The 13997-nt window shown below is 53.1% G+C and overlaps 5 non-coding genes across 5 annotated transcripts; 2 read left to right on the top strand and 3 right to left on the bottom strand.

Moving 5' to 3' along the window:
- Positions 1 to 6050: 6050 nt before the first annotated feature.
- TRNAH-GUG lies at positions 6051 to 6122 on the bottom strand. The gene has a single exon. It is a non-coding gene; the product is annotated as a tRNA-His (tRNA).
- Positions 6123 to 9007: 2885 nt separating this feature from the next.
- TRNAI-AAU lies at positions 9008 to 9081 on the top strand. The gene has a single exon. It is a non-coding gene; the product is annotated as a tRNA-Ile (tRNA).
- A 629-nt stretch (positions 9082 to 9710) lies between these two features.
- Positions 9711 to 9784, bottom strand: TRNAI-AAU. The gene has a single exon. It is a non-coding gene; the product is annotated as a tRNA-Ile (tRNA).
- A 410-nt stretch (positions 9785 to 10194) lies between these two features.
- On the top strand, positions 10195 to 10276 carry TRNAS-AGA. The gene has a single exon. It is a non-coding gene; the product is annotated as a tRNA-Ser (tRNA).
- Positions 10277 to 13219: 2943 nt separating this feature from the next.
- Positions 13220 to 13302, bottom strand: TRNAL-CAG. Its single transcript has one exon. It is a non-coding gene; the product is annotated as a tRNA-Leu (tRNA).
- Positions 13303 to 13997: the final 695 nt, after the last annotated feature.

Below are 13997 nucleotides of genomic sequence, written 5' to 3'. Positions count from 1 at the left end.
ATCAGTTTCATCATGCTTTTTCCCTTTGAGTGATTTACAGCATCCACAGTATTCAATCCGCAGCTTCAGACTCCTAACTGTCCCTCATGTCACCACTAAAGCGTGTTCACTGTGTTACTGGTACTGAGTTTCTGTACAAGGCACAATGATGCATTATTTGGAGGGCTATAAGAGGTACAAGTAAAGTTGAAGGCAGTTTCCAGAATTCAAAAGCATTTACCCCTTTTAGAGCTCTAGATTGTTGATTGACTAGTTAAGGCACCTGCCTAATAAATAGGAGGTGCTGGGGTCAAGTCCCACCAGTGCCCCTGGTACTTACTTCCTTTCCTCTGACCTTTAGGAAAAGTTTCGATCTCCCTGACAGCACAGCAGCAAGGCTCACTCTCAGCTGGTGCAATTCACTTCACGCAGCCTATAGAAGCTGTCGTCATGAGCAAAACTATTTCAGTGGGTTTCTTGATTTTTGGTTCCAATCCTGCCTGGAACTTTCGGGGGTTTCCGCCCGATACATGGACAAAAACCCTGACGTATTGCTGGGCCCTGAGACTGGATAGATTTCCAGTCCTTCCCAGGGCTGGATTTCCAATTAGGCACACTAGGCACGCGCCTAGGGGCCTTGGGTGGCAGGTATCATAGGCTGGGGGAGGCTGTGCCTCCCCAAACTGCCTGGTGGGGCCTGCCCACACTCCGCTCCTAGGTCCTCTCCTGGCATTCTGCCCTGGCCCAGGCTGGCTGGGGCTTGGGGCAGCTGGTCCTCAGGCTGCGCTGCCCACTTGGCACACTGTGGCCAGGGGTGTTGCTGCGGCTGTGCCGCCCGCTACAGTGGGGTCAGAGGCACTGGGGCCATGCGGCCAGGCAGGGGGCCACTGTTAGGGTGACCAGACAGCAAATGTAAAAAATCAGGATGGAGGTGGGGCGTAATAGGAGCCTATATAAGAAAAAGCCCCCAAAATTGGGACTGTCCTTATAAAATCGGGACATCTGGTCACCCTAGCCACTCTAGGGGTGCTCTTGGCTAACTATGGGGTGGAGGAGGAGGGCAGAAAGGGATGGGAGGGGCCTTGGGCACAAGGGGAAGGGCCGGGACTAGTTTCTCCCACGAGCTGGGTAAACGGCCACCCATGCTATGGGCGCTGGCGTTCTAGGGGCGCCTCACCTCTCAAAAATTGTGTGCAACACAAAGGTCAGCTGTAGGCTGGGGGGTGCTGAAGATCCTGTGCCCAGGGGCCCGTAAGGTGTAAATCCAGCCCTGGTCCTTCCATTTTCTGAAACCTGAGTCCTTCAATATTAGCAAATGAGCTGCACAAATTAATGCCCAGAGTCTCTCCCTGCACCTTGGCCGTGGGACAGGCACCTCATTCCTTGCACTTTCATGCAGCTGGGGCAGGACCACGTTTGTGATTCCTCCAGGGGGGACTAGAGAAGAGAGGCTGACGTACACCCAACTATCAGGATTTAATGACCGATCTGGAAAAGGTGGGGGGGGGCAGGAAGGGGAGATTGAAAGAACAGTGAGTGAGTGGTGACTGGGTAGTGAGCTTGAGGATTGGAAAATGTCCAGCTAGGCGAGAGGAAACATGGCCCAATAGCGAGGTCCCACTATTGCAAGCCTCAAAAGGTCAAAAATCTCTGGCCCTCCATAAAATCATAATTTTTTTTTAATACTGGGGTTTTTGGTCTGTCTTTGGATTTTTGAACTCCCCCTAGCCATCCCAGTGTATGTGACAATCAGTGTAGCCCGCTCTCACAAAGGTATTAGGTAAGATGATTTTTGACCCCTTCTGCAGCAGCTCTGACCCCCACATCTGTCAACCTCCTGCTCAGCAATTAATTCTGCCCCCACTGCTATCAGTTCACTAGGTCATTCTTTCATGGAAAGTTTGGATAGAGGTTTGATCACCCTTCCCTTCTCAGAAGTGCGGTGAGAGCCACTATTCAGGATGGCCATTCGGGGGCATAGAGTAAGGCGGGAAGTGTCAGTGCAAACAGGAAATAAAGATCTCAGAGTGGTAGCCATGTTACTCTGTATCAGCAAAAAGAACAGGAGTACTTGTGGCACCTTAGAGACTAACAAATTTATCTGAGCATAAGCTTTCGTGGGCTAAAGCCCACTTCACCAGATGCATGCAGAGGAAAATTCCACTTCAAGCTTATGCTCAAATAAATTTGTTAGTCTCTAAGATGCCAGAAGTACTCCTGTTAATACTTCTTCTATCACAGCGGGGAGGGGACAAAGGCAGCTGAGAAGGGATGTTAAATGGGTTACAGATTATTAAACCATAAATCCAGTGTCTCTATTCAGTCTATGATTTTTAGTGTCTAGCAGAATTATGAATTTAAGCTCCCAGGTTCATCTTTTGAAAGTGTTGTACAGATTTCCTTTGAGGATGAGAACTAAGAGCAGGTTGTTAGAAATGTGCCCGTAGCCATACCATAAGGAACTGCCCTGCGTGTGGGCAAGAATGCTGAAGATGTGGCAAACACAATCATTTTGCCGAAATGTGCAATTCTGGAAAGGAAAAGTCCCATGGCAAACAGATGTTTACCCTCACAGAAGCAGATGAGCATTCATAAGAGCTGTTCCTCAGAATACTGAGTACTGAGCCTTCCAAGGATGAGTGGAATGTGGATTTGCTCATTAATGATCATAAAACCGTGAGTTTTTAAATCCACAGCCACAGGCCAGTGTTATGTCTGTAAAATTATACAACACTTTAAGGGCCAAATCACTTCACAGCTTGAGTATCAATAACCTATTCAGCAGAAAAACTGCAGGTATGTGGTAAATGCAACTTGGACTATGTGTATTGGGATACAAAATTTGCTGGAATTTCAGGTAGTAGAATCTGACTCATAAACTATACTGGGCTGATAGGCTGTGACAAGTTTAAATTTAGTGCCAAGAGCATGGTAAAGGAAGAACCAGAAGGACATTGGGATATATTTAAAGAATACGAGGAGGTATTTGAAGGTTTAAGTGCTTTCCAGGTAAGCACACCATAAAGATGAACTCACAAGTACCGCCTGTAATTCATGCACCTAGAAAAAGTTCCAGTGACATTAAGGTACAAAGTAGAAAAATAATTGCACCACATGGAACAGCTGCAAGTAATGACAAAAGTGCAAGAATCTACAAAATGGGTCAATTCTGTAGTAATTGTAGACAAACCAGGCTGAGATGAAATAAAAGTATGCTTGGATCCAAGACATATGGATAAAGCAATATGAAGGAAACATTTTCAATTGCCTTTAGTAGGAGAAATCACCAGCAAGTTAGCAAAAGCTGCAATTTTCACTGTCTCGATTGCCAGTAGTGGATTTTGGTAAATACAGCTGGATGACAACATTTCTAGACTCTGTATGTTCAACACACCAATGGACAGGTACAGGTTCACCAGATTTCCTTTGGGGATCTGGACAGCTCCCGAAATGTACCAGCGTGATCCATCAGCCATTTGAAGATTTGAGGTGCTGAATGTTATATAGATGACATGCTAGTGTGGAGAAATACCAGCTGAGAACATGATGAAAGGCTCTAGAGCATTCTAGAAGGGTGTCATGAAAGGAACCTATGACTGAACAAGAGCTAATGCAAATTGGTTCCGACAGAGATAAAATATTTGAGGCATCACTTGACAAAAGAAGGTGTAAAACCTGACAACTGAAACATTTCTGCAATAACTGAAATGGCTACACCAACCAGCAAGGACGAATTGCAAAGATTTCTTGAAGTGGTTACATACCTTGGGCAACTTTATCCCCTACATGTCAACAGCAACAACTCCTTTAAGACAACTGTTGGGAAAAGATGCCAAGGCATGAGGTGAAATATGAACACTTGAAATAATTGCTTACAAGGGCACCCATGCTGAAGTACTTTAATGTCAAAGAACCAGTTAGTGCATCAGTGGATGCAAGTTCTACCAGATTAGGTGTTGTATTGCTGCAAAATGGAGCTCCTGTTTCTTATGCCCCTAAAGCTCTGACAACTACACACCAGAGCTATGCACAGATAAGAAAATAAATGTTGAAAATAATGTTTAGTATTACTCAATTTCATCAGTTTATCTACAGGAAAAAAAAAGTAGCTCTGGAAACAGACCACAAGCCTCCTAAGGCCATTTTCAGAAAAGCTTTGCACAGTGCTCCACCAAGGATTCAAAGGGTATGGCTACGCTTGCAGCTGTACAGTGCTGGGAGTTAAACCTTTCTTCGTATAGCTGAGTAGGGAAAGCACTGCAGTTTGTCCACACTGACAGCTACCAGCGCACTGTCGTGGCCATATTAGCAGCATCTGCAGCGGCATTGGGAGCGGTGCATTATGGGCAGCTATCCCAGCGTTCAAGTGGCTGCAATGTGCTTTTTAAAAGGGTGGGGTGGAGTGTGACAGGGAGTGTGGGGGGGAGAGAGAGAGAGAGAGGGAGGAAGGATTTTTGGAGCCGACACTGTATCAGCAGCTGCAAGTTCCGACCCCCTCACTCACTGAAGGCGAACAGCAACTGTTTTTCTCCTCACAGACCAGATAAGCAGCTACGCAGAAACTGACCCCTCCCCTCTCCCTCCCACCCACCGTGCTGCTTCTCTCCTCAAGCTCCCTCTCTCCCCCTCTCGTCAAGCAAACACTAGCTGTGGGGTTCCAAAGGGAGCCCCCTGCCTCTGCTCATTCACAGCAAACAGTGACTGTGTTTGTTTGTTTTTTTGATAAGCAGCTCCGGGGGCCCCAAGTTCACAACAAAATAAACAGAGGCATCACAACAAAACAAAGAGAGTTATCTTTACTTAAAAGGATTATGGGAAGCTCCTGGAGGTCAGTCACAGCGTACTAAGATTATTCCCTGTTTACACTGGCACCCCAGCGCTATTCTCTTTAGTCCTGTCGTGGAGGTGGAGTACAAGCAGCGCTGTAGCCATGGAGATACAGCACTGTATGTGCCTTGCCAGTGTGGACGGGGAGTGAGTTACAGCGCTATAAAGCCACCAACAGCGCTGTAACTCTCAGGTGTAGCCAAGGCCAAAGATAGTTGCTAACATTTCTTAATATTAACAGGAAATTAGATACAGCCCAGGGAAAGAGTTAGCAGTTGCTGATGCTTTGACAGGCAGGGATACTCACCACAATACTAATGAGGAAAGGGGCAAGACTGGGAACTGCATGGATCTCCAAGGAACCAGATATGGTCAGTGTACACCATCGCATGGGCCCCAGCAGGCAACAACACCCCTGGCCCTCTTCTGCTTCCCAAAGCCTTTGGCCGCAGCAACAGCCCTGGGAAAAGCCCTGGCCCTCCTCACCTGCCCTTGCCCAGCAGGACGCCTTTTCGGGCCTTCACAGCTCCTCACACAACACCCGCCTGGGACCTTGCCCTCACCTACCAGCTCAGCAGCACCTTTTTTCCTCTCAAAACCTCCTCTTGCCACCCTCCCCCTTCCACACTTCACACTCACCTCATCACAAACTCACCCACGGCCCCTTTGGCTTTTCAAGCGCCTCTGGAGGGACGCAGCTTCCCAGGCACGCAGATCCTTCCATTCAATGTGCATTGGATGGACATTTGAAACCAGGGGCGGCTCTAGCCATTTCGCCGCCCCAAGCACAGCGGCATGCCGCGGGGGGTGCTCTGCCGGTCGCCGGTCCCGCGGCTCCGGTGGACCTCCCGCAGGCACCCCTGCGGGAGGCACCCCTGCGGGAGGTCCACTGGAGCCGTGGGACCCGCGGACCCTCCGCAGGCATGCCACCGAAGGCACCCTGCCTGCCGCCCTCCCGGCGACCGGCAGAGCGCCCCCCGCGGCATGCCACCCCAAGCACGCGCTTGACGTGCTGGGGTCTGGAGCTGCCCCTGTTTGAAACACAGCCCTTTCCAGGAGGGAATGCGCTGCTTTTGGACCCTGGCGTACAGCAAGAATTCCTGCTACTCTTTTTCTGATGGATGAATCCCACTGACTTTCCTTTACCAAGCAGAAACTAAAGACTGGCTGATGACTCTCTGCAAATGGATGCAATCAGGATAAGCCACTAGGCATGTGGCAGGATATCCCCTCTCAAAAAGGGATGCCATGACTTGGAGTCGAACCAAGGTTGCTGCAGCCACAGTGCAGAGTACTAACCACTATACGATCATGGCCAGCTGCTTGCTGATGCAGTAACTAGATAGAACATGTTCAGCTCTGTGCTCACGGGGCAGCCACCTACTGCACCCGCAGCCACAGATATTTCTCAAGTCTCCTCATTACTGTCACAGTCCTCATGCCCCTGGACAGCACATTTCCCTTTGCGACTCTGAAATGTGCCCCCACATGCAGGTCCTGAAGCTGACTGGGGCAACCCCCTGGGCCCTGTGCTTTGGCGGTGGCGGGCCCTGCGTTTCAGGGGGATGCAGGGTCCCGGGCAGCCTGGGGGATTAGCAGGGGGCCTGGCACTGGCAGCAGCAAGCAACCCAGCCCCAGCCTGTCCCGCCCCGTCAGCTCCTGGCATCACTTGGGGGAGGGGAGGCGGAAGCAGCAAAGAGGCAGGACAGGGGCGAGGCCTGGGGGAAGCAGTGGAATGGGAGCCGAAGCAGGGGCGGGAAGAGGCAGGGTTGGGGTTTGGGGGAAGGGGTGGAGTGGGGTGGGGGCAGGGCGGAGGGGGGCAGGCTGGAGCCGGGGTGCTTGCTGCTGCCGGCACCAGGGCCCCCACTGCAGCCAGCCCTAGGACCCCTGTTAACCCCGCAGGCTGCCCTGCACCCCGCATGCCCCTGAAACGCGGGGCCTGGGGTGGGTGCCCCGGTCTGCCCTATGGATGGGACGGCTCTGATTAAATATAAGCCCAAACACTGGTGGAGCCGGGCTAACGCTCCTGAATATTGGTGGGCACCACGGGCTCATATAACTCACTGCCTATGCGTGCCATGCCCAGCCCAGGAGGCTGCCTTTGGGGGCTACACAGCTCTGCCCACAACACCCGCCTATAAGAGGAGCTGCTGCTAGCAGAGCTTCTTCCCATCCTACTCAGGAGGAATGAGCTTGTTGTGTTTGAATGTGCGCTGGGCTTAGGGAGGTGAGCGGACTTACAGCTTCCGCCAGCTGTCCCACGTCGGCATCCCCTGGGGAGCGCTCCGCAGCGGAGGGAGGCAAGCGGGGTCCCCAAGTACCGCAGCAGCTCCTGTTAGGGCGGGGCGGGGCGGGAGACTTCGCTTCATGTCCACGAGCCCCGTGGCAGGGACGCAGTGGGAGGCGAAGGCGGAAAGGAGAGGTCGGTGGGGAAGACGCCGGTATAAAGAATCATTTACCCGCCCTGCCGCGGTTAGATCCGCCCCACACCAGGGCTGCTCCTGGGTGCGGGTGTCTCACGCTACAGCGGTGCTTGGGCAGCGGGTACCCCGCGCGCTTCGCCCCTTCCCATTGCTAGAGCTCAAGGGGTGTTGCTGGCTGCCGTACGGGAGACCGTGAGAGCCGTGTCAGTCACCTGCCCTGGGGGTAGGCCAGGGCCGCCCAGAGGATTCCGGGGGCCTGGGGTCTTCGGCAGCGGGGGGCCCTTCCGTTTCGGGACCCGCCGCCGAAGTGCCCCGAAGACCCGCGGCGGGAGCCCCGCCGCCGAATTACCGCCGAAGCGGGACACGCCGCTGAAGCGCAGCCCGGTCTTTGGCAGTAATTTGGCGGGGGGGGGGTCCCCGCCGCGGGTCTTCGGGGCAGTTCGGCGGCGGGTCCCGGAACGGAAGGGGCCCCCCGCCGCCAAAGACCGGGCTGCGCTTCGGCGGTGGGTCCCGCTTCCCCCCCGCCCCGGCCCCAGCCTCTTACCCCCGGCTCCCTCCTCGACCGGAGTCTCAGCGCCTCGCCCAACAGCCGCAGCATGTGGCCGGCGGGGCCTGAGCTCCGTCCCGCTCAGAGCCGCGTGGGGAGGGGGCGGGGCTGGGATCTCCACGCCGAGCGGAGGGAGCTGAGCTCAGCCCGGAGCTCCCAGCCCTGCCCCCTCACCACACGCCTCTGAGCGGGGCGGGGCTCAGGGGCTCGGCTGGAGACTCGGCGCTTGATGCGCTAAGGCTCCAGGAGAGGGGCGGAGGCGGGAGCCTCCACTGTTCTCTTGGGGGCCCCTGCGGAGCCCGGGGCCCGGGGCAAATTGTCCCCTTTTCCCCCCCACCGCCCTCTGGGCGGCCCTGGGCGCAGGCGGTAGCGCTCTGGGCGCGCTGCGTTGTGTTAGGGACTGTCAGAGCCAGGGGCGGCTCTACGTTTTTGGCCGCCCCAAGCAGTCATGCGCGGGAGGCGCCCCGGAGCCGCGGGAGCAGCGGACCTCCCGCGGGCATGACTGCAGAGGGACCGCTGGTCCCGCGTGGCTCGGCTGGACCTCCCGCGGCTGCGGACGGTTCGCGGGTCCGGCGGCTCCGCTTGAGCTGCCGCAGTCATGCCTGCGGGAGGTCCAGCCGAGCCGGGGGACCAGCGAACCGTCCGCAGTCATGCCTGCGGGAGGTCCAGCCGAGCCGCGGGACCAGCGCCCCCTCCGCAGTCATGCCTGCGGCAGGTCCAGTCGTCCCGGGGCTCCGGTGGACCTCCCGCAGGCATGACTGCGGCAGGTCCCCCGGCCCAGCCTGCCGCCCCCCAGGCCGCAGGGGACGCCCCCTAGATTTTGCCGCCCTAGGCACCAGCTTGTTTTGCTGGTGCCTAGATCCGCCCCTGGTCAGAGCGTTACACCGGCCGGAAACATGTTAAAGGAGATTATTGAATAATCACCGACGTGGCCGTTTCCGGAAGAGATCATGCCGATACTTTTAAAGCGAAAGGTCATTTCAAAGCAGCTATAAATGGAGCGCGGAAGGGGGGAGCTGCTGTCCCCGCGCCCTCGGGAATCCCCCCCCTCCATGCTGGCAGGAGCGGTGAGGCCTGTTCGCTTGTCACGGATGTGCGCGGGTGTCTTTCTCCCGCCCTCAAAGGGGGGTCACAGCGCTGCTTTGGCTGGGTGAAGTGACAGAGGAGGACGAATCGCCCCCGAGACCGTGACTCTCTTCACCACCAAACGCTGCAAGAGGCTCTGCACGCCGGCCGGTTAGCTCAGTTGGTTAGAGCGTGGTGCTAATAACGCCAAGGTCGCGGGTTCGATCCCCGTACGGGCCAAGGCCCCTTTTGCGCTTCCGCCATTGGCCCTTTTCCTTTAGCTCGGGGGACAGGAGGGAACAAACAAGCTGCGCGAGAACGAACGGGACCCCCGGAAACGCTCCCGGTGCGGCCGCCGCGAGGCACCGACTCACCAGAGGCGGGAGCGCGGGGCTCGCAGCGGGAGCGGGGGCGGCGGCGGGAGCGGGGGGGGGGGCTCCGCTCGGGCCAGAATTCACCTGCTTTCGCGCCCGGCAGCGCGTAGCCCCGGGAAACCCACATTCACGCCGGAACTGGGGCTGGGCCGGGGGAAGCGGCTCGTTGCCCCCTGCACCTCCTGCCCGGGAGCCCCCCCCCGGCGAGCGGGGCGGGGCGGGGCTGAGCTCGCCCTGTCCCCGCTGCCCGAGACCCTTTGCAACCCGGGGCCCTGGGGCGGGGGTACGCGGGGGGGCGGGGCGGCGTCTGACTGCCGCAGCGCGGGGGGAGGAGGCTCCACACCCGCGTCTTGCGGCGAAAGCGTCTGACTTTTCTGGTTTCCCTTTTTGTTCGGTGCAGATGTTTGTTTCCGCCTGTCCCCGAAGGTCAATGAAAAGGTTTCCACCTCCCCCCCACGGGTCCCAGGGCCCGTGGCGGAAGCGCAAAAGGGGCCGTGGCCCGTACGGGGATCGAACCCGCGACCTTGGCGTTATTAGCACCACGCTCTAACCAACTGAGCTAACCGGCCGGGCGTGTGGAGGGGAGGGGAGGCCCACGTGTGTAGTTCAGGAGAGCAGGGCAAAGGTCTTTCAGGGCAAAGGTTGACGTGTTTATGCCATTTTCTGAATCACTTTATTACACTTGAAACACTTTTAAATCACGCGTTGAAGAGCCTGTTGATGAAGAAATACATGAACTCACGCGCATGAATTGAGTGAGCACAGTTAGTCACTAACGGCGCTGGGGGACCGGTTGACACGGGGAGGTGGCCCAGTCTCTTGTAAGGGTTTGTGAGACAAGCTCAGGGAAGGGTGTTTAGAACGTATCTAATGTTCATATAGTAATGCAGCCTGGGATGAGTCAAAAATGCAAGAAGAATTTAGCCCTTGAAGTGCCTGGATAATCACCTAGAAGGAAGCAATTAACCCTATGCAGCAAGTAGTCGTGGCCGAGTGGTTAAGGCGATGGACTAGAAATCCATTGGGGTCTCCCCGCGCAGGTTCGAATCCTGCCGACTACGCGTTGCTGTCTTTAGCTAATTCCGCTTTTGTTACCTGTGCGTTTATTGCCTCTCGCCCCTGACACAGGAGTAAGCAGCCGTTCTCAGTTCCAGCTGCCTGTCCAAAATCCTCATCATAAATTTATCGTGCATGACATCGGCAAAATTACACTCTAAAATAAGAGTCCTGGCGAGAGGATTCTGTTAATTTAACCCCAGGGCCAAAGCTGGCAAAGGGAAGCCCAGGAATTCAATGGAAAACAAAAGCAAGAACGTGGGGGATTAGAACAGGTAGGTTGGAGCTTCGCGGGGACCCCCCCAGGCGCTAGCAGAAAGTATAACTCCTCGGATTCACCCTGGGATGACTGGCAGTCTGAATCCTTTGTTGCATCCGAAGAAGTGAGCTGTAGCCCAGGAAAGCTTATGCTCAAATAAATGTGTTAGTCGCTAAGCTGCCACAAATACTCCTGTTCTTTTTTTGAATTCTTTGTCTGAGTTACCCCTTTAACAATGTCACTCCCCACCCCCTCCTTTGATTGCTTTGCAGCAATCGCCCTGTCCTCCTCACTGCTTAGGGGTGAACCCCTTGCTTGCCCCTCAGCTCACCCCCGAGGGACAGAAATGGCATTTGCAGACACAGAATGACGAGTTACTGGAAGGGCACGGGGAATTAAAAGCCACTTGCAAAAACCGGTAAATGTATTGGGCTCAGCAACCTTTAGCCTTTGGGCATCGGCATTAGTGGCCCCTATACGCCGCACTGGGCACTCTGGCTCAGCTGGTTAACGCGTCTGTCTATTCCCTCTCGTTTGCAAATGCCTGGAGACCCCGCTACAAGCACAGAGGCAAGGCTCACGCTTTGGCTGGGGAGAATCACCCCCGTCACAACTTACTGTACTTATCAATCGAGGCAAAGCAATACAGGTGAGCTGCTTCACCAGGCATTTGCAGACCAGACCCTGTCTGGGCGAGTCAGGTGGTCGCTAGCACTCAAGCAAACCCCGAGCTAGAGAACGAGCTACTGAAGAGCTGTTTCACTGCTTGATCATCATTTGTAGCCCAGCCAAACGTTACTGAGATAACGTTTCTCCTAGCCAAAGGTTTCCTTTGTCCTTGAGGCAGCAGCTGGGGCTTGCCCAGCTGTGGCTCTGGCCTCCTTACGTAGCAGGCTATACATAGCTTAAAGCACAAGGCGAGAAAGGAATGAGCGGTGAAGCCAGGATTGTGAACCTAGGAGGAGACTGAAATTGTGTTTTGGTCTTTCCAAAATAAAAAGCAAATGAAATTTTATTTCCTGCTGTAACCAAATAATACAAAACGCGCCCAGCGAATCAAACCCTCAACAGAGTCATTATTAGCACCACACTTTAACTAATCGAGCTATCCAACACCTTCCTGTTGCTGCCCTGTGCAGCGCGCAAGAGGGCAAAGCTGTTTCCGGTCTATTTCCTTGGCATCAGGAGTGATGTCACAATGGCATCTGCTGGGGATTTTCTGTCACTTTATTAATCACGAATGGTGAGGAGAAAGTGAATAGGAAAGGGTTATTTTTCACGTCACATAACACAAGAACCCAGAGCCAACCCCTGAATTAATATGCAGCAGGTTTACCGCATACATAAGGAAGTACTTCACCCAATGCACAGTTAACCTACGGAACCCACTGCCAGGGGATGCTGTGACAACCGAAAGTATAACTTGGGATAAAAAAAGAATTTGATAAGTTAAGTTCATGGAGTCCACCAGTGGTTATTAGCCAAGATGGGTAGACAGGCAACCCCAGGCTCTGGATGTCCTGCTGACTGCTAGAAACTGGGCCTGGACGACAGAGAATGGACCACTTGAAAATTGCCCTCTTCTGTTCACACCCTCTGAAGCAGGATACTGGTCTGGTTGGATCATCTGTCTAACTCACTGTGGCCATTCTTATGTTAAGTTTAAAATGCTCAGACTTTTTAAAAAATACCCACAGTTCACAACCTGAGTGAAAACATTCTCACCTTTCATGATGTCACAGGCGTGACCCCTCATTGTTAACTGCATTTAACTTAACAACCCTCCCCAGCCCATGTCCCCTTAAGGTGGCAGCAGGTCAGGCAGCCATTATCTCATAACCTTTCCCCAGCATTCCCTAATACCAATGACCTTGCAAAGAGCACCAGTGGATTATGACTAGCCATGGCTGCATGCTACGCTCCCTGAGCACAAAAAGCTGATCCCACTCCAATCCCTCACCTAGAGCTACCACTGTGTTTCTTAATGCCTCTCTCCATAATACGGTCTTACCCTCCCACAGCCTAGTCTCTTGCCTTAATGCAGAAGTCACACACACCATTTGGCACAAGCTAGCCTTCCAAATACAACCCTGCTGCCAGGGTTACACTGCTATTGTTATTTGAGAAGCCAGCTCGGGCATATTTACCTGATCTGCAATTGCACCTCCTGACTGCTGTGTAGACATACGCTCAGAGACAACTTTTTCCATGCTGGTCCTACCAGCTTTAGCTACCCTTGCAAAATAAGAACCCATATTTTAGCTGATTTACCAATGGTACAAGTGCCAAGGTAGGTAGCAATCAGCAGATTTACCTGAGGCGCTGGTGAAAATCCCAGGGCACTGTCAACACTAGTGGATTAACAGTGGTCCAATTTAGACCATTAATGGCCAGTGTAGGAAGACAGTTATTAGTTTTGCTGTTGTAAAAACGCCGACTGAGAGCTAGGAAAGCCTAAAATTCTACCTCACGTGCTTGGCTTAGATTGACAATTAAAAGGTCTGTCTCTCATTCTTCTTATTTTACATCAACCACGTTCCTTCAGCCAAGGCTCTTGATGTGCAGATTTTAAAGAATGTGGAGGAAAATATTAAATCGCATTTCTAGAGTGACAGATTTCTATATTCAAAACATTTGAAACCTTAGAATATTGCTTCAGAGAGCAAATTCAAGAAAAAGAGAGCTCTGTTGTCAGAAGTGGGATTCGAACCCACGCCTCCAGAGGAGACTGCGACCTGAACGCAGCGCCTTAGACCGCTCGGCCATCCTGACAGCTGTGAAAAAAAAGGTGGCTCTACAGGTAGAAATGTTTAATGAGTTCATGCTAATTATATTTTTCTTAGGATTTAGATTCCTCAGTGAGCTATGTACTTTTTTCTAAGCTCTCTCCCTCAGTAGCAAATTCTAGCAGGGCAGATTTCTGGGTGCTGCTGCCACTTTGTGACCTTCTCCTCTCACACATTTCCATACGTCTTCCGGAGTAACATACAGTGTATATGTGTATCGCTTCGTAAAAATAAGACAAGTATCAGAGGGGTAGCTGTGTTAGTCTGGTTCTGTAGAAGCAGCAAAGAATCCTGTGGCACCTTATAGACTAACCGACGTTTTGCAGCATGAGCTTTCGTGGGTGAATACCCACTTCTTGCATCCGAAGAAGTGGGTATTCACCCACGAAAGCTCATGCTGCAAAACGTCTGTTAGTCTATAAGGTGCCACAGGATTCTTTGCTGCTTCTACAAAAATAAGACAGTTCATTGTGGGTTCCTAGTATAGAAGATACTAGGGTTGGTTTTGTCACTCACATAATTGATACAGGCATACTGACTGCTCTACCCGGCCTGATTATAGCTCACAAGACTTGGGATGTGAAACATTCAGTGACATTAGGAAGCACTTTTCCTTTAGTGCTAGATAATTGACTACTTTCTGCTGTTCAGAGCACCGGGGATTCAATTCATCCTTCAAAT

This window comes from Mauremys mutica, chromosome 1, assembly GCF_020497125.1.
Source record: "Mauremys mutica isolate MM-2020 ecotype Southern chromosome 1, ASM2049712v1, whole genome shotgun sequence".
Lineage (NCBI taxonomy): Eukaryota > Metazoa > Chordata > Testudines > Geoemydidae > Mauremys > Mauremys mutica.
This window is presented reverse-complemented; position numbering and strand designations above follow the sequence as displayed.